The sequence below is a fragment of the Apis laboriosa genome, unplaced genomic scaffold (assembly GCF_014066325.1).
Source record: "Apis laboriosa isolate Shangri-la unplaced genomic scaffold, ASM1406632v1 scaffold78_cov150, whole genome shotgun sequence".
In the NCBI taxonomy this organism is placed as follows: domain Eukaryota; kingdom Metazoa; phylum Arthropoda; class Insecta; order Hymenoptera; family Apidae; genus Apis; species Apis laboriosa.
Window position 1 is genome coordinate 151,055 of NW_025224442.1, and position 21,413 is coordinate 172,467.

Sequence of the window (21,413 nt, forward strand, 5' to 3'; positions counted from 1 at the left end):
CAAGTTAAACGTAATTCGAAACAATCTTATTTCAGGAACGAAAAACAATACCGAAACAAAGAGAAAAATTTAAAAGAGGAAAAATTTTTGGATACTAAAATGGTCAATAATCATAAATTTATAATTATCTAAAAATTAAGATTATTATCTCATGAATATATTTGTATATTGTATATTGTATTATAATAACATAATAATTCAACTTCTCGATTATTCAAATTGAATTAATTAATTGACAAATTGAATTAAATAGATTCTACTTAAACGAGAACATAAAAAATTAACGAATCCAGTACGATACTTCTCGCAATTTTGACTAAAAAATAAAAAAAATAAATTAAAAACCCAAACTAACGATAATCCACTCCTTAAAAAAAANCAAAAACCGCGTCATTAACCCCTAACTCCCCTCCCCCCCCTCCATCCCTAACTCCTTCCCAAAAAAAGCCTTGCCAATTTTATTCGTCGAATAAAATTAATCGAACGAAAATTAATTATCAACATCTCGCGTTTATTAAAACGAAGCAGGAAGGGACAGAAGAGACGATTGCTCACGACGTTAATGCGTTTCGATAGGAACCAAGCGAAAACGACGATCGCGCATTTGCATCACGGGGGAAAGCAGCGTTACACCATTAGCGTTAATCCGGCTACGAGATAAATCAAGGCAGGGAATAATGGGCCGGCCCCGATGTAAGGACAGTCGATTATGTCCGTGGAATAATTTAGCTTGGGCCGCGATAGGGACACCTGACGACAAAGAAGACGGGATCCGGTTGTAATATCAATTCGTGTACGTGATTCACTCGGGGATTCACGGCGTGAGCCACGGCATCACGAGATGAAGATAAAGTCGATTCACGGTCGGCCGAGATGAAAGCAAGAGAGCGTCCCGGGGCGTCCGACACCTTGTTAGACGAGTTGGAGCATGGCACTGCTCCCCTCCCTCCTCCCCTCGAGGAAACGACCATTTGTTACGAGCGTCCTTTCATTCCATCCCTTCGGCCACCTCTTTTCCCTTCGATTCTTTCGATCCGCACCTCGCACCTCGCACGATGTGGATCCGTGTATCTCTTAACCTCGAATGAGTCGAATTTACGCTCGATCGATTCCCCACTCTTTCCTCCCGAATACAAAGTCAGCGAGAGGAGACGCGTTATTGTTATTGTATCGGGCGTGTTTTGATCGATTATCGGTCGCAAGGAGAAACTTTTCGAAAGCGAAACATAGAAATATAGAATTTTATATATGTATAATTTTATATATAAATTTTATATATATATAATTAATTATATTTAATTATATTTAATTATATAATATATTATTATTAATTATATATATTATATTTAATTATATAATATAAAAATATAATATAATATATTTAATAATATAATATAATTAAATATATTAATAATTAAATATATTTAATTATTAATAATAATATATAATAATTAAATATTTAATAATATTATATAATAATTAAATATTTAATTATAATATATATATATATTTGTGTATTTTATGTATATTTGGATGGTCAATATGAATGTAATTGTGTTACTTTTAAAATTTGTTCCGTTTTTTTTCTTTTTTTATAGGAAGATTCAATTCGTTTAATTTTACATATATATTTACGTGTTTCGATAACGAAGTAAAATTCTAATTTTTATTTTATAGTATATTATTTGTTTCGTCGAGAATGTTTATAATATAGAAGAAATGTTTATTTTTTCACAAAAAATAATTTCGAAATTCACTCACGTATTCGCAGTGATATATCTTGTACGTTAACTAAATACTTCAATTACGTATACCATAACTGTTTCTACGTGCACACATAAAATACCAGGATAGCTTGATGCAACAAGGTCTTATCGTCAAATGCAGAGAAAACAGAAATAGCGACAGAAATACCAACGAAAGCAATTTTACCTGCAAAACATCGGCGAGATGCAAGTAAACTGGATTGAATTTCGAAATTGCTTCTCTGAAAAAAAAAAAGATATATATATATATATACACGCGATAAAATGTTATTTTATCATCTCGATCCGTGTATTACCGTTCACCCTGTATATAATCAATATTTACTTGCTTGATTGATCGAAAAATTACGAGAAAAAAAAAGAAAAAATGGAAGAAAATGAAGATATTAAATACGTGCACGAGAAAATTGTCCAGTTTAACTCCAAATTTAATATAAAAGAATCTCAACTAAAATTGACATATATTACACATGTTTCTACTTTCTGAAAAGAAAAAAAAAAAAAAAAAGAAAGAAAGAAAGAAAGAAGAATGAAAAAGAAACATACGGGTGGAAATCACCGTTGAGATGATTCGAGAAACCGCTACGTAAATTGTGTTACCAAGAACGCAAGAGAGAAGGGCACGTTTAAGCGTATGCAAAGCACACGTAACCATTGGATTGACATAATCACAAGGAGTGAAGGATGCAGTTATAATCGCATCCACGTTTCACTGTAATTTGCTTCTTACCAGGCTGCCGTATTACAACTTAAAAAGCAACAACCGGTGGTTCGCGTAATGATAAAACAGCAGGCCTCGAAATAATATAATTCACCAGATCGATGATTATTTACCAGCCGATCATGCGGGCAAAAAAAATACACCTCTTTCTGCCTCCTTCCGAAATTCTTGCTCGAATCTCCATCGATAGAGAAACAAACGGGACGCAAACACAGAAATTTTTTGGTCGAATGCGAAATTTGAAATTTAAAATATACGTACAATATCAAAAGTAAAAGAATTATTAAATTTCGATCATAAAGTTATCGAAATCTTTGAATTGATATAAAGTTGGATAAAAATATACACGGAAAATTCAATTTAAGCGTGTGAAAATAGAGGCTTTTAAAATGATATCTTTTTATAAAAATATTACCTTTTTCTACATTTCAAAGATTACAATAAGTGAAACAAATTTAAAGAAAGAACGAAACGCGAACACAGAATTTTTTACCAAATGCGAAATTCATTCAAAATATTATAATCTTCGAAATGTAAATGAAAATACTTAACATCAAAAGCAAATAATTATTAAATTTCGATAAGAAAATTATCTCTGAATTATTGTAAAATTGGAAAAAAGTATACAAGAAAAATTCAAAACGATTAAAAATTTAAAACAAAATAAATCCCCCCATTAATTCAAAGAATTTTTTTTCTAAAAATTTTTCTTCTTATTTCAAAGATTACAATACAAATTAAACAAGTTAAACAAATTTAAAGAAAGAACGAAACGAGAAATAACCACTCTCTGAACCCGATGCCACGTAAATGTCGCCACGAGCGTAGAAGGCTTAAGCCTCGAAATTAGCGGCGATATTGCGAAGGAGACGGTTGAGAGGCGCGAGACGAGCAAAAGGCACGGCTTAGCGCCCTCGTTCGAGGTAACGATAAGCTCGTTGGGATGATTTGCTAAGCCCGTTAGCAAATAGAAGGATAGATGGCGACGTTCCAACCCTGCCAGTAACCCCGGAACAACCAACGCACGGCCACACCGATCCCTCGATGATACGACGAATTACACGCGGATCAGGGGCACTCCGAGCTTCGATTCGATACACTAGACTGTGACATTATGTTGCATCGAACGATCCAACTCCTTGTGGCCCCCCCCCAAGATGATATCATGGATCAAGGAATCAGAGCGGAATTCACCGATTTCGTCACGGTGTGGGGTGAAAAATCGTTATATCGTGGATGGATTATGCTTCATCCTTATCGAACTTTGTCATATTAAATTGTCGTTTTTGAAGTATGATTCTTTTTTTCTCTTTTTTTTAATATCTTACATCATAGACATCATAGATTTGGATTTATTATCTTTGTATAAATTTAAAGACGGAAGAAGAATTTTTATAGTCTCACGCTGATAAAAGTAAATTAGCCACGAAGAACAAGTTGAATCGTATAAAGATAAAGAATAATGTTGATCGGTTTCTTCGCGATTAAATAGATTGACCAAAAAAAAAAGTACAAAAAGGAAAAAAATATGAAATAATAAAAAGAACCATCTCGACGACGATATATTCGTATTAATAAACCCCGAGGTCGTCAAGACTCGGGGGCCATAAATCCACGAAAAATCGCGTTCGAAAGTCGCTCTGTCCGCCCCTTCGCCACGATCCAGTAAATCAGCCCGTAAAAAAAAAACCCACGAAATTTCACGGTGCGGAAACCTCTTGGATCGGTGGTGATGGTGGCACAAGACCGCCAATTTAAAGTTACAAATTCGGCCATAAAAGGAGCGCGGTTTCGAAGTGCGGTTGGGTCGCGAGTATCGTTTAGAAAAATAAAAAAAAAAAAAAGAGAGGAAGGGGGAAGGAGAATAGTAGAGAGAAAGAGGAAAGAGAGAGAGAGAGAGACGAGTTTAAAAAAGCAGGAAGCGTCGAGGGGGTTGGTCGGTAAGGGCGAAAAGGACGAAGAGTATTTCCACCCTCGCTCGACAATCGAGCTCGTATTTTCCGATTAGAGGGTGGCATTCACTTATAAGCCATACCATAACACTTGTCCGCCACCCGTTATGATCCCTTACAACGCGCAGGGGGTTGCTCCATCCCTGCTCCATCCCGTGTACCGGCCGGCCGCGATCTCTGCGCTCCAGGGGGACAGATTTACAGCCACCTTGGGTACTGATTTACTCGAGGTTACTTACGAGGTGACTCTCCTGTCCGAATGGGCCGAGTCTGCAACCCCACCGAAACACGCAGGACAACGTCGGCGTTGCGCCACATGTTCCTTCCAAGATGATTTTTCGAACGAAAAATTATACTTCACGATCCACGATTCGCGGAGATTCTGATCATCTCAATGATGATGACTATTGATTCTATTGATTCACTATTGATTCGTTCGTAATTTGCAATTATTTCAGGCTTAGAAAAATTTATAATAATCTTCTTTCACTGATTTGATATAACAATTGAAACATAAACGAAGACTTAGAACGATATTCTTCGTTCTAGAATATGAAAAGGGAAGGTGCACGATTATTCCTTGTATCATATTTCCATCCATTCCTGACAGATTGTGAATGATTCGCGATGCATTAAATTATCCGCTTCTTTCACAAACTTGTTGCAAAACATGCCGCATAATGATACGTAAATAAGACGTCGTTGGGATATGTCTGCCAGAATAAGAGAAGGTTTTTTGAGGAAAGATTCTACTCACTTCGTTACCGGTTTTCAGGCTTCGGGGAGAGGAATTGGCGAGGAGCCAATTACGGACACGCGATCGCGAGGGGGCGCGCAAGAATTCTCGTCAGGGTTTCCGCGAATATTTCATATCGATAGTATCGGTGAAAACGCGAATCTTAACTCGGTGGCGATATTCCCGAACGAAGAGGATCGAAAGAAGGTGGCATCGATCGATGGTGGCGACGAGGTGAAGAAATGGAAGTCTCAAATTATACCTGCTATAAAAAATAAATTTGTTAGGTACATTTTATAAATTTAGAAGGTATTAATTTATAACTATAGTTGGATTATAAAAAGAGATACAGATTGATTTAATATACTCGTTCCAAAAAGTTTCATATTTACAATTTCCAAAGTAATTTCAGTATATACTTAATAAATAACTTAACCTCTCTAAAATTAAAAGAGACGAAGAAGAGAATCAAATAGTAATTCAACGTTCATATTCTTAGAGTTCCTGAAGATCGTTAGAAACATAAGAGATGCGTTAATTAATATGGAAATGATAGTTATCTATCTGCAGAAATGAGTATTCTTCGAAGAAATATTTGTCAGTCTCATTTTTTCCTTGTAAACATCCCTGTAGAATCGTCGAGAAAATAAGGATACATCCTCGTTCTAACAAGGATACATTAGAGACAAGAATTCGTCATTAAATCGATCCATGATTAATTAATTGTAGCATGATGATAATTCTCTGATGGAATTTTCGAGATATTCGAATAAAAATAAAAATATTATATCGCAATTGTGATTATGAATCTGAATTAAATATCTCTTTCAAAGTTGGTACGATAATTAATTAATTATTGGAGCAAATCTCATCAAATGAAAATAATCACATTTGGATGGAAAGCATACTTTTAATAACGAAGAATCCACAGTTGAATCCACTTTTGACACTTTGGAAGAACATCTTATATCATTTTCTTATCAATTGTAATTAAATTTCAATTCCCGATCAAACTTCGAGGTAAACGATCGGCCAATGAAAGTTAACGAAGCGATAGAATTTGCAAATCGAAGCCGTTTTCGACACGATCCCATTTCTACGAGTTTTGCCAACGGAGAAAAAGGAAACACGATTATCGTTAAGTTTTGACACGCCCCGGGCATGCCGACCAAGCGAATTCAACTTGTGGAAATCCCAACAGATTGCCACGGGGTTTGTCGCCCGGCCGTGGGTCCCTTTTCATGGTGGTTTCCTCATAAATAAAAATAACCATCGCACCCCTCGAGGGATGCGTATACGCGATATCGCTTTTCGTGTCTTCTCACCCTCTCTCCTCCTCGAAATCAGAAAGAATCGTCCCCGATTCCCTTTTCCTTTCTCCGTTTCCCTTCTTTCTTTCTTCTAAATATTCGTTACAGAGAAACTATGTACTATTAATTGTGTCACAAGGATAATTAGGATTAATCAAAATAGTTAATAGTTGTCGCACTATCCCCTCATTTAATTGCAGAATTATCTTCACTTCAGAGTTTCTGTAACTCCAATTTTGAGGATCCGCCACTCCGAATGCGCGTTTGGAAACCCATTTCCCTCGTAAGAGAATGTTTTCTTCGTTCAATTATTTATAAAAGATCCTTCGAGAGAGAAGACAATTCAACAATTCCTAGAAGAAACTACGAAAACTTACGAGCTTGAGTCTGGATCCCGCGACATCATAGTTGGAAGGAAAGGGTCGCAAAACTCCAAAAACTTTTCAACAAATCTTACCCTTCTTTCTTTTCCTTTCCAAAAGAAAAAAAAAAGAAGAAGAAGAAATCATCCCCGGAGCGAGGTCAGCTCAGCCATTGGAAAATGGTTCAATCTAAAGACTCGTAAAGTAGATTCCATGACGATTCCACCCCCGCCAGCATTGTGCTCGAGAATCGAGGTGGACGAGCTGCTGCCCCAAACATATTTTCGCCAGGTTGGCAAATTCTCTGGCTTTTGGTGGCCGACCGCCGCCCCATCCTTCGGTCGAGCTTCTCTCAAGAGGATCTGTTATCCTCGCGATCTTTCCACGACTTCCATCCCTCCCTAAGTAAACGCATTCTGAGTGGGAGAAAATCGAGGGAAAAGAATCGCATCGACACATCGTGGACATTGGAAGAGATAGAAAAAGATAGACAGACAGGCAAAAAAATTATAGTAACGAAAATTAAGTAAAATTATAGTAAGAGGGTTGGTCAATAGAGAACAAGAAATATACGTAGATAGAGAAAATTATAAGAAAATCGATGAGTATTGAGATGGAACGTAAGACGAATTCCTAATAATGGAAGAAAATTCATGAAGAGAAGGGAACAATTACTACAATGCATACTACATTGGAACGGATAGAAAGGGATGAAGTAGATAGGCAAAAAGATTGTAATAGGGTGATTGCAATAGACGTTGATATTAAGGTGGAAAGAGAGGATGAAAGAATCAGACTGGACGGTATAGATGTTAAAGGAGATAGAGGGACAAAAAGATTACGGCAGTGTATAGGGTAGGAGACAAAGGAGAGTCCACGTGGAGAGAATCAGGCTGAAAATCCTGTAATACGTGTATCTACATACAGCGATGGGGAGAAGAGTCGGGGTCGGATTCGTTGCGTAGCCCGCGGCCGAATTCCCATGGGTGCCATAACAGGGCGTCTCCACCCTCCTCTTCTGACACTCCGGGACCACGAGAATAACGGGTCCCCTTTCCTGTTATCGCGTACGAGGCACCGGGACCATATGGACAAGTGCATACGCGTTAAAGACAATGTATGGGTCCGCCCGCTTTTTAAACGATTTTATACGGTCCAGTGTTAGAAGGATGCGCTACATTCCCGATCTTGTTAAGGGATGTTTCTCGAGAGTCGAAAAGTCGAAAGTTATATATTCCATCGAAGACGAATAATCATCGTGAGAAATATACTTTTATCTTCCAATGGATTTCTATCCGTTCTGGAGAATTGTGAGATTTTCCTTTTAAATAGTTAAGAGGAAAAATTTCTAATATCCACCGGAGAATCAATATCGATTCTTAAGCGCGCATTTATATACGTGAAAAAAGAGAGAGAGAGAATATCTTCTAAAATGGCGGAATATCCTGGCAGATCGTCGAGCCGTGTCAGCGTCTCCCCGATATACACCAGATCGATCATCGAAATTTCCAGCTATTCTCACGCGTGCGAAAAGGGCAGGAAGAGAAGCGGGGGCCCTGCAAGTCCATTGATTCGCGTATCATCGTAATTTCACGGCGCGTTACCTACGCGAAATAACTCGGGGGACCGTGGCCTCGCCGACGTCCTATCCGGCTTCGGCTTTAAACAAGCCACGAAATTGGTTTACTTTTGAGCTGGATGCCACCCCGTGTCGTCTGGCCGTGGCGAGTTTTCCTGCGAGCAAGGGAAGAAGGGCGACAAAGGGAGGTCGGAGGAGGATCCCACGGGCTTCCGTCCCGGGAATTAGCCTTTTAAATTGCCTCTCATACGCCCACCATCCCGATCCTTTTCGTCGAGTCGTGCCGGGAGGATGAATCTTATACTCCCTCTTCTTTCTTCTTTTTTTTCCTTTCCTTTCTTTTTTTTATTAAGCCACTCTCGATAATTTATTGCCACAATTGCGCGCGTGGATATCGTATCTCGTTGATTGATTCGTCGTCGGAGGAATGAGATTTATACAACAGGGGTTGTTTTTCGAACTTCGAATTTTTAATTATTAAATCGGAGGGGATATTAATCGGGGGATGCAAGATATTATGGTTCGTGAAAAGAAATGAAAAGAATTCGGAGAATGTTTAAAATTTAAAGTGTACATTTGATATTTTTTTGTAACACTTGCTCACCCACTTTGCCACCCCTCTTCCAACCATCGAAACCGAGTCCCTCATCATAAGCAATCGTCATTCCCCCGTCATTCCTCCTTCTTAACACAGGAAATATCGAAAGATAGGCTATATTCGGCTCACAATGGAGGGTCGAGAGAGCCACTCGACTTTCCCATTTCCTCGGCAAACGTGGCTTCGTCGCGAGCCGCGCCTCCTGACAATGGGCTGTCATCGTGGTGGCCCACATTGACTGGCACGCTCGACCGGAAGTCAAGACTAATGTGTTTGATCAGGACGACCCAGACACGAGGCAGAAGCGAGAACTCGATATCCGCTTAGCCACGCTCGCCTCTCATTTCTCACGTGCAGAAATACTTAACAACCGGTCGTTGATCGATCCTCCCGATTATTTTACGAAAAGTAAATGTAATTTCATTTTCCCTCTTAGAAAAATATATCGATCCGTTAATTTTAATTATCCTGCAGAAACTCTTCTATCTCTATTTTTCTCGTAATATTCGTACTTCATTTATTCAGATTATATTTATTCATTATTCTAATTATACTACTATTAATAATAATTATCACTTGAATTCATTTCTTCGTCCTCCACGAAATTCTTATCATCTTTCGTTTAATCCTTCGTTTTTCAGAACAATTTTCAGGAAAACGAATAAGTATATTTCACGAAATAATATTGAGTTTAAAGATAATTCAAGCATCGATGGTAAAGGTTGAAAAATATTGGAATCCATCCACCGTCTACCGTGCTATCCCCGAAAGCATTGAAAGTCGAAACAGAGCGGAGGGAGGCCGGTAATGGCGAAACGAATTTTGCAAGGAAAGCGGAGAGCAATTCGGCCATTTCTCTTTGCGCTGCATAACTTTGCATGCCACCATCTTTATCGCACTCGTGGGAACACCGTGGCCGGCCGTAGATCACCGGCGCAATATTGCGCAAAACGCAGCTACACGCTCTCTCTCTCTCTCTCTCTTTCACTCGCTTCCTCTATTTTATTCTCTTTCTCTCTCTCTCTCTCTCTATATATATATATATATTTCTCATCCCTTGGTCGCATTTTATCCAACGAAATTTCCCATACGGCCGTCTCACTCGCTCATGGGAGTAGGTACATTCAATGTGCCGGCCATATCTCAGCTACGAGAGACACTTTAATGAAAAATCATACGGCGAATGCACGTACCGTTGGGTATAAAGCGAATATTTCACCGGGAATGAGATTTTAGACGGGAATAAATAAGGAGTTAGAGCGTCCGGGGCCGATCGTCGCCATTTTTACTCGGTCGGATGGAAATCAAGGATTTTGTCGGGTTTTTTCCTTCTCGAGGAAAGTTTCGTCGACGAGAATCGTGATGGCGATTATGCCATATCCATTCGTCCCCCCCTAGGTTTATTTAATATTTCCACGATAGTTGTTATTTATTCGAGACGAGATACCTAAAAATTCTTCCTTTTAGACGAGAAAGAACACACAAATCTACTATTAAATTTTATACAATATAATTCCCTATTTCCCCTAAATACGATAAATTAATTTCTCCTTACGTATTATCGATGAACACCAATTTCTTTCTTTCGTTGCACATATCTATATCACGTATATAAACAGTCCTTACGATTATCCCTCTGTAAATTTCAACAACAAAAAATACAAAAAAAAAAAAAAAAAAGAAAAACGCACGCGCTCTTCTTCCAAACACCCATTCAATTGGCCCAGCTCCCGTATCTCGGCCGCGTCTCATTACCATCGTTATTACCGCGCACCGAGGCGTCGTTTTCCAATTTTGCCGCAGGCCCCTCGAACGAGCCCCGAGAACGGAGAGAGGGAGGGGGAGGGGGGAGGGGGGGAAAAAAATTAGCTTATCGCGGACAATAATCCCCCGATTCCCGTGGGACTATCCAAAACCTACGTCGGCCAGTGGGCGTGCGCTCGCGGATTAGGGAACATATTTCGTAATCCGCGATAGATACGGGCGTGCAACCCCATCCGAGTGGGAGGGGGGAGGGGGAGGGGGATGGTGTTCGAGTTATTATTACCAAGATCCTCCGTGTATCTGAATGACGCATCGCTTCACACGGGACTTAAGGTTTAATGGACTGGCGCGGCCCTTCTTCCTCCACCCTGTGTTTTTTGCCGGTTCCGACCACCCTCTCCCTCGCCCTCTGCCCACCCCCCCCCTGTTCCCGCCTTCTCGTAGGGGAGAGGGGAAGACGGACGACGGGTGGCGCACGTGAAACGCGTGAAATCGTGGTAATTTCGCGACCACGAGGATGATGGAACCTCGGAGGCTCGGGTTGAAACCCGGTAACGAGATTGCGGATTGTGGACGTGGGACGATTGTGGAGAGAAGACGGGGGTGGACGGGGGCGGACTTCTTTGACAGGAGGACGTTTCTTCCCGCGTGATGCGGGACACCGTTTGAGGGAATTCTTATACATAGGGGGATTATCCGCCTTTCGGTTTTTTTAATTTGAATTTCGAACGAGCGAAGGAAATTTTTTTTCTAGATTGGTAATTAAACCTGATGTATAATATATGTGGAAATTTTTATTCGAGAGATAATAGAGTCTTGGAGAGTTTTTTCTTTTTTTTGCTAATGATATAATTATAATTCTTTTAGAGAGAACGTTTCAAAATTTTGTGGAACGTAAGTAAAATTAGTTAAAAACTTTCGTTTGCAGAAAATTCTTCGTTTCTCTCTCTCTCTCTCTCTCTCTCTCTCTTTCTCTCTCTCTCTCGATTCAAAAAAAAAAATATCCTTAATACCCTTCTCCCCATTTTCTTCGTTCATTCGTGAACATTAGGGGGAAAGGAAAAGAAAAGAGCGAGGGAGAAAATAATCTGGAACCTATTCCCCCCTTGCCCACGATCGAGGGCAATCTAAAAATTCGCGCCACGAAGAAGATAATACAATTACAAGGTATCGTGTTAATCAGACCGCGCGGGAACGAGACGATCCTCCGCATCCGGCAGCGAGCGGGGAGAGGGAGAAAGAGGGAGAAACGAAGGAAACGTGGTTGGTATTAATCCATACACGGTGGAAGGCCAAAGGAAACTCGGTTGGCCACGGCGCGCCTTAATTAACGAGATTTTAAAAATGCTATGGCAATTTCAATCTCGGCCCCGGCTAACTTCAGCTACGAGGGTAATTCTATTAGACAGTGGCGTAGCATCGTAAAGGGTTGAGAGGAGGGGGATAGAGAAAGAGAGAGAGAGAGAGAGAGAGAGAGAGAGAGAGAGAGGCGGGGAAGGACAGGGGTGTACTGCCCCCTGGGGCACCCTCACGCTAACTGGCTGCGACTGTGCCACGGACCCCTTTACGATTCTTGACTTAATTTATGTATCATCCGAGAGTTAAGTAATTTCTCCTCACGAATTACCTCCATACCGCTGACTGAACGAATTTCTTCTTATCCTCTCTTCCATCCCTTCTTGTTCATTAGGATTTTATTGTTGTGACGGTTCTGTCAAGGTTTTGGATTTTTTATCTTTTTCTCGAATTGTAAATATTAAAATAATATTAATTATTTCATATAGTTGGGATTTAAAATGTACCTGTCGTGTTGAACTATATCCTATTTGTACAATTTATATTACAGTAATATGATTGAAAAAAAATTGGAACTGAAAATTGTTTGAAACAATATATAAAATACGATAATCAATAAAATTAGATATCAAAACACGTTAATTTTTTCTTAAAAAAAATTCTTAAAATATTTATACTTTAAATTTCACTTATTACTTATTCGAAAAGAGCAATTCAAGTGAATATTTGTATCTCATAAATATCCTCACGACTTCATTTTTAATTTAGAAAAAAAAAAAAAAAAGGAAAAGAGGAAAGGAAACACTTGTCGCGAAATCCGATTAGAGTTTCATTTCGTTATTTTCCCCGTTGGTCTTGGGATCTCGAAGTGGTAAATCGAAGAGGAGGGTAGATTATTTAAAATTTCCTCGAAAGCTGAGAGGGAAGAGCCGGATCCTGGCCACGGCTTCCGCCCGGCTAATTAAAACGCGAGAAAGTTTCGCGGCAGCCCCGAGGAAACGAGTTTAAATCTGTTTCAGACCAGTTTCCAACGAGCGGTGCCTTAGTGGCTCCCTCGTGGACCGTTTCCAACGTGACTACACCCCCAGCACTTTATTACGAGTCTAATCTATCTCGACGCCGGCCAAAAGGGGGTTGGTATTTAACCCCAAAGCTAATTGTCTCCTTTCGAATTTCTTAAGGAACGAGAACGGGGGAGACGTCTCCGATTTATGTAAAACAGTCTTTCCCATAACACGTGCCATTGATAATAAACGTTCGAAACTTTTTTATTTCATACTCGTTACAGATTCTCTTAAATCAATCCTTAAGTTTCGATCTAAACTGAAACTTAAATTAAAATCCGGAGAATAAGACGCACAACATAAAATGCTAAAAGATTTTCAAGAAGAAAGTTTGAAGTTAAAAACTTTGTGCGAATAATAACTAATAATTCAACCGATTTTAAATTTCTTTCTTTCGATCTTAAAAAATTTATCCAGAAAGATCGTATTAATCACGATATAATGAAACTATTATTCGATATAAAAACGTCGAACAAAAGGATACCCGACGTTCACCTGGCGGATTAAGTTATTCAGGCGGGCACGGTGGCGTCGTTAAATGATTTAGGCATCGGCGAGATCGAAATCAAAAATTGGCGATCGAGGATGATCCACGAAACATGTGGCGAACGTGAAACGTGGTTTCGAGGGATGCGCCTGTTACGCTCATAATTGCATCTTACACCAATAAGCAACGAATTACCAGGTAATATATTACCTCAAATTATAGGTGATAACCGGCGGGACATTACGATCGCCACTTCGACCAGATGGGTCGATCGGCCCGTTTTCAGTGGCGATTCGGCATATGGAACCCCCATAAATATTCGCCGAGCTTCCTGCTCGTTCAAGATGGGCCTCTTTCTGTTTCTCTCTCTTTCTCTCTCTCTATCTTTCTCTCTCTCTGTCTTTGAAATGGTCAAACGTTTGTACGGATTCTATAGACCCTAGATCTTTTCAATTTGAAAGTTGTGTATCAGAGTTTCGAATTTATTATTCGTAGGGGGGATAGAAAAATTTTCCAATCCAATCAGTTCTAAGAATCTCTTTCTATTATTCTTTTTCGTAGATGTTTTATTTTAATATAGTAGAAAAGATAATATCTCGAGTTTGTAATGTTTCTTAATTAAAAGAATTTATATATAAATGGAGGTGTGTAAGAATTATTTCGTAACTTTGTTTTAAAATTTCAAAGAGGATAGAAAAATTCTAGTTTTACGATACTTTGATCTGTTACGATATTTTGGTCAGTTTCTCTTCAAATTCTACCTAAGTTTCAAAAAGAGAAAGAAGAAATTCTTGTTGAAGAGTGGAAAAATTATAGTTGATTGGAAGAACGTGGAACGTATCGCAAACGTTTCAAGAAAAATGCTGGATTCGTGTCTTAGAAGAATAGAAGTGCCACGTCTTTATTGCAGAATCTCTTTCTTCTTCACGTCCTTCTTTAATGATAGTTTGTATCTTTTATTCTTAATGAAAGAATTATCTTTTAAATTTTACTATATACGTTTCGTATTTCTCTCTTCACAAATCATCACTGCCCACAATTAATTTATCCACATTAATTTTAATATTTTCGATACATTGTCTCCTCTACAAACACTAAATTACCAAATAAAAATCAAGATACCATCTTCATAAATCTTTCAAAAGTATTAACACTTCAAATATTACTTATTCAAAATAGTTTCACCCACAAATTTCTATTTTTCCAATCTACAAACACAAACTCCAACTGCGTTAAATTATTCAAAACACTAGCTTCCTAAATTTTCATGAAACGTTCATATCTCTAAATACTATTTTTTAAGTACTGCTTCATCTGTTACAATATTTCCAAATACATTATCTCATCCACGAACACTAACATCCTCTTTAATTACCGAATTAATCAGACGTACCAGTTTCACAAATCTTCCCAAAAATTCATATTTCAAGTGTCCAATTACTCGGCTACTACTTCACTGATCCAAAATATTTCCAATATTCCCCTTTTTATTAATGAATAAATACCAGTCTCATAAATCGTCCAAGATTATTCCTCCTCCTCCAAAAAAAAGCACGCTTAAAAACTTGCAGCAAACGCTTAACGCATAGATTAATCCCAGGATGACGGACAACGGCACGTCTCGTGACGAGACGGAGATTCCTCCGCGAACGTCGAAGTGCGAAAGGAGGGTGGTGGTGGAGAGGTCGACGATAGGGGTAAATGCCAGGGGGTAGAAAGTGTTGCAGGCGTACAGGTGCCACCAGGGTGCCGTTACTTTGCCGTGCAGAGCGGCGGAAAATTGTTTACTGGATTGTTTAAACGAAATTTACTAAAGCTTACTGATTTTATATCACGGCCAACGCAGCCCCGGGGAGCCACCCCGGATTATACATTAACGAAGTTAGCTGCGGAATAGGGATGGATAGAGGGAGGGAAAGAGAGGGAGACAGAGAGAGAGAGAGAGAGAGAGAGAGAGAGAGAGAGAGAGAGAGAGTGGAAGGAGTTGGAAATCTCGGCTAGTTGGAAATTAGCTTTCCACTATAATCGTCCCTGTTATAAAGTCGCAGTTAACCGTGTACCGTAAAAGAGTAAACGCGAGAAACGAAAACCAGGGGAGGCAGAAATTGGCCCGTGAAAACTGCGAAACTGCGAAAGAATGTACCGAAGTGAAATGAAGTATTTTTAACGAGGGGCTGGTATGGAGTTCTGGCGTTCTGAAATTCCGCGTGCTGGCGGCTATATTCGCTTTATCGCTGTTTATTATCGACCCAAAGTGTGATTTTAAAGGGTTGTTATTGAGATTTTCTAGAATCGGATTTCTTAGAATTAAGGAAAATAAATTGATAGAGGGGGGTTAGTAATTTTTTTTTTTAATACAGAAGCGACGAAATGATGGCACGATAGTGTATGATTTCTTGAAATTAATGTAATGTAAATCCATAGAAAAATATATTTTCTCTAATAATATAGAAAATTATTAACATTAATCACAATTTATATATATATATATTTTTTTTTATGAATTTCATCCGTTTATGTAAGATTGATTCAAATGTAATGGTTTATTTACTCGATATTTCTTGAAACTTCTGTAAAACTATTTCTTTCTTATTTAGATTTAAATATATTCCTCTTCGTCTTTTACTTCACAATAATATCGCGAAATATCTTAATAAATGCAAAAAATATTAATCAACTTGAATTGATATAAACCACAACATCTCAAACAATCCAATTAAAATAAATTTTCCCTCTCTCTCTTCAACCAAAGCATGCTTCCAATTCCTCCCCTAATTTCACCCGTTCACTACGCTAAATCCAGTCCCATTTCGACAAAATTCATTTTTCAAGAAATATACACCAACCAGTCTTAAAAAGCCACAAATTATTATTCATCCGATATATATATTTCACAGACAGCATAGGTGACCACCTGGATAGTGATAAAAGTATCTATAATTCAAAAAAAAACACACGCGCGCACGCGCGCGCGCACAGCAACACACAGAGAAAGAGGCACAAATCATCGGCGGGGGCGGGTTGGGGGAGGCGGCGGCGGAGGGAGAAAGGGATCGGTCTCCCGAGGGATATCGAACGCGGTCATAAATCGCAAATCAAAACGTGTCAAACGGGCCGGCCGCGAAATTAAAAGTGACGGGCGAACGGCGTGTATTGTGCACGGTTGCATATCGGCGCCGTGAAAACCGGCCCGCCATAATTGTGAGTTACGGTGATCACGCACCGGCATTTATTTATTCGCCGCGGCCCGCTCGTTATTTATGACGAAAATGCATCAGCGGCCCGTATCTGCTCCCCCTCCCCTGTGTTCTCGGCCATCGAGTATCGATGACGCGCCGATATTTTATCGGAATTTTCGAAAACCTCGAACGTCGCGCTATCCGAGGCTAGCTATCCCCCCTCCCCTCCCTCCTTTTTCGGGACCGTTGTGGACCTTGGAAGGGTTTGGATTCGAAGATTTTTATCTTCGATGATTGTTGGAAGGAAGGTTATTTTAATTAGAAATGGATAGGTTTTTTTAATATTGCTTCTCGTAAGAATCGGTGAGTTCGAAGGTTTTATCCTCGATGATTGTTGGAATTGATGGAAAGATGGATTTTAGGTCGAAAACGTAGGTTTTTTTTAGGGAGATTTTTGATCAGGAATAATTAGGATTTTGAAAATCGAAAATGGAAGTTTGGAGAGGTTTTAGATAAGAAGAATATAGATTTGTTGAAAGTGTAGGAATAATTAGTGCTTTGAAAATTAATATTCGTGCGAAATTGATGTGGTAAAATATTTAGCAATAATTCCTTCAGATCTGTGAATTCCGATGAATGATTAACGTTATGGCGACTAGTGGGGCGACACTAGCGCCACAATATCATCAACTAGTTGTAAGTATATTCTATATACTTACAAATTTATTTTATCACGACAAACTTGTTAATTCTTAATGTAAAAACTATACTTGAAACGAACCATTATTGATTAATCTACTAATGAAATTTTTCTTCCCCAACTCTTTTTACAACAAAACCGTGTTTAATTATCGAGAAGAACGAGCGTGAGAAAACTTTTCAGCATTAAAACTATCGTTTCGCGTGGGCAGATGAATCTTTCATCGAAAAGTTCACCGTACAAGTTCCAATTGCCCGTCGCGTCTCCAAAGTTCGTCGACTTTCGAACGTCTTAGAGGGGTCGAGGTTGTCGAAAGGGACCTCGAAAAATCCTTTAACGAGGAAACTTCGTTTGGAAACGAGCCACTTGAACGTTTTCCCTAGGTTAGGTTTAAATATTCGAAAAGCACGTTTTCTCTTCCTTCCTTCCTTCCTTCCTTCCTCTCTCTCTCTCTCTCTCTCTCTCTCCCTCTCTCTCTCTTCCCCCGTCCCTGTTCCACTTTGGTCGGCCATGACAGTTCTAATTTAACGCTAGCTAACGATGGAAAAGGGGGAAGGTGTTACCCCCTTCTCTCGGATACAGTGGCTACAAAAAGTATTTGCAGATACTCTTATCTTCCAATGAAAAACACATTTTTGTCAAATTTTACAATTCATTTTCCTCAAATTGTATCAAATTCTTCTACGTAAAGATACGAAGAATCTAATTAATCTTCGAGGGATTGAGAACCCGCCAACGTGATTTGTGGATTCCTCTCGACGAAAAAATTTGCGTAAAATACAACTCTTGTAAAAATCATTCCTCTAAAATTTCATTATTTTCTTTTATCCAGTATATAATATTATATAAAATTAATTTGCTTCTGAAACAAATGGTGAGAGTCAAAAGTGAAAAGTCAAAAGGCATTTATTTATTAACTCTCTCTTAAATTTTAATTCAATAAATTTATCATTCAGATGCATCAATATCAATCTATTACCTACGTAGTCCTATTTTAAAAACTCTTTATCTACACTATTGTACAATCGAATGAAATTGTATTATAACCAAAATCGAGTAGTTTCTCCCAAAAATTTCCTCCAATACCAATACGTCATCCAATACGTCATTCTCGTCAAGATCTACACCCACGTCTCTTTCCATAAACACCGAGACAATACTTGTGGGGAGATACTTTTTGCACCCACTGTATATCCACGGGTTGGGGCGGTTTGTTCGAGGAGGGGAGGGGGAGAGGGAGGGGGCGCGCATTCGTGCCAACAATGTACTGTTTCGGGACAACGAATAAACAAAAAACAGCGATTCTCCATCAAGTTGATTGGCACCGCGTCCGAGGATTTACGATGCGGATTTTTGGCCGGCACGGTCCAACGAATGCTTTTTCAATGGTTCCAAAACACGCGTGTTAGACGTCCACGTTGAAATAATTTAAATTACCCGGCGAAAATTGTAATTAGCCCGGGGGCACGGGCGTGTAATCGGGCGTGCAGAAAATTGCGAGAAAGAGGCCGCCGTTAATTATGCGGGCCGTGACATAATGGCACCGAAAACGGCCACGATCCAACCTCCCTCCGTTTTTTGCAATTATTTTTAAAAGCGGCAAAATTTCGCGTCGCGCGCCACCCTGATGAATTGTTTGTTTAAACAAAAAAAAAAAAAAGAAGAGAGAAGGAAAAAAAAAAGGATAAACACAACCGCGAAATTATAAGGGAGACTTAATTTCGGACAGTGATGTAATTGGACGCCATTATTTTTCTGTTGAAAAAAGGAGAGCGGTTTTTAAAACGCAACCGCGATATTTAACGAAATCCAATTTCGTTGTTATTTAATTTGTTCGCGCGTTGTGTGGCCAGGCATTTTTGTTATTTGCCGAACAACGAAAATTGAAATTTTGACGATTGTTAAGAAGAAGAAGAAGAAGAAGAAGAAGAAGAAGAAGATCCTCGAGTTTCTCGAATCAATATTTCAACGTCAATTATGGATTATCGCAGAGATTTCTCAAAATTTCTCAAATACGTGCAATTCAAATCTATAATCTTTCCATAACATCGTGGAATAATAGAGATGATGAATATTTTGCAATCTACTTATACAAGAAAAGATACTCGTTCGACCGGTAAATTTTTACTTAAAGGAAACACCAGAATTTCCTCAATTTTTATTTCTTCGATTATAATTGAGTATAATTTAAGACGCAAAATAATTCAATAGGGGGAGGAGAGGGTGAAAGGGGGAGGAGATGGGAGGAGGGGCGAGGGGAGGAGGTGGGAAAAGAAAAGAAAAGGGAAAGAAGAAGAAGAAGAAGAAGAAGACGAAGAAGAAAAAAAAAGATAAAATAAAAAAATTCTTAAATATAATTTAAATATCAATTTTCTCGGATATCTCATCATCGTTAGAGGCTTCGTCCACTTCGTTACATTGGCGGTAATTGAACGTCGAGATCGTTTAGCGTGAAGAATTATTCTTCGCGCGCGTTAACAGCTTCAGGAGCCAATAACGCGGCATCGTTAAATAACCGATCGATCGTGGCAATCGTCGGCGTGTACAAACGTGACACGCGTGCACACGCATTAACCACTCTTCAGAGACGCATTACGCAAGATTCGAAATTCCATTCCGCGCTCACCCGACCGAAACGCTCGCATACGGCAATAATGAAAATTTTCAAATTTCACGCTCGATTATCCGCGAGCCCGCATACACGCCATCGCCATTTGGCGCTTTAACAATCGTCGATCCCTTATAACGCGAAGCCACCGTTTTATGTCACGATCGATGCTCGCCTCGATAATGCGCGTTAATGAAAAGACCGGAGGTTACGATGAAAGATTACAGAATTTGTCAATTGGCCGATTGGAAAATTTATTTCAAAAGTATATTCCCCGTATATTGAAATTTTTCTCCTTTTCTAATTCGATCCTCGGAAAAGATATATATATATATATTGAATCGTCCCGCTCAATATTCTAACAATTCTAATAAATTTAATGATGTGTACGCGTGTCTACTAATTTTCAAGACAGATATATTCATTCGTAATAAATTTGCACAATCTTCTACAAAATCCTCGTTGCAACAACGATAAATAAATATAACCATATAAAGATCAAGATCCAAAAATATATATATTCGTAAACGATCGATTCATTCCAATCTTTCCTCCGAACCCTATTCTATTTAAAAAAAAAAAAAAAAAAAGAAGAAGCGCAGCAAAGCCAAAACAACGACATTTGTCGATCGTCCACCATTTGGCGTGTTTCTAATCGGTCAACCACGAACGATTCACCCTTCATCGCCTCGTCCATCATAAACGATCGCTCGAAACGACATTAAACACGTCCAGGACGTGTCACCTCGTTCTAACCTCTCTCTCTCTCTCTCTCTCTCTCTCTTTCTCTCTCTTTCTCTTTCTCTCCCCGTATCCCAGTGCTTATCTCTCCAAGTGCATCGTTGCATCCGCACATTGGACAGATGGTGGACCGTCTCGGCAAAGGGCCTATGACAGGTTGGTCCTGCGCACCGGCAGCATTTCGTGGTTCATTTGCGGTACCCAGGGGTGCCATCTATTATCGAGGGTTCGGCCTGCCACCGAAAGTCGCCCTCCCCTCCCTCCCTCTCCTTCTCCCCTCTCCCCCCTCCCCGTCACCCTACACGAAAATCTATATTGCTTGGGGAAGGGTGGTGGTTGTTTACATGGTGGAAAGGCGACTCGATTTAATTCGGTGATGATTTTTTAACGAGCTCTCCAGCCGTGCTCTGACGGCCCCGTAGATTGGGTTTCCGCCGCTGCTCGCGGTGTTTCGGTTTTTCCATTTGGCCGCTGGGAAACGGCGGATCGTTCATTGAAGAGCGGAATTGCTTTTTGCAATGGAAAAAAAAAAAAAAAAAAAAAAAAAAAA

General features: G+C 39.3%; 1 protein-coding gene across 5 annotated transcripts in view; it reads right to left on the reverse strand.

Annotated features, from left to right (window-relative positions):
• LOC122719426 overlaps nucleotides 1-21,413 on the reverse strand; it is a 196,327-nt gene that overhangs the window by 89,470 nt on the left and 85,444 nt on the right. The window contains exon 1 of one of the 5 annotated variants that reach the window (XM_043945204.1): nucleotides 13,846-14,095. The exons of 3 other annotated variants lie outside the window; for them this stretch is intronic. The gene's annotated coding sequence lies outside the window, so the exon portion shown is untranslated. Of the gene's footprint in view, nucleotides 1-1,932; nucleotides 1,959-13,845; nucleotides 14,096-21,413 lie in introns of those variants that run through there. One more of the 5 variants, XM_043945206.1, reaches the window with a different exon arrangement.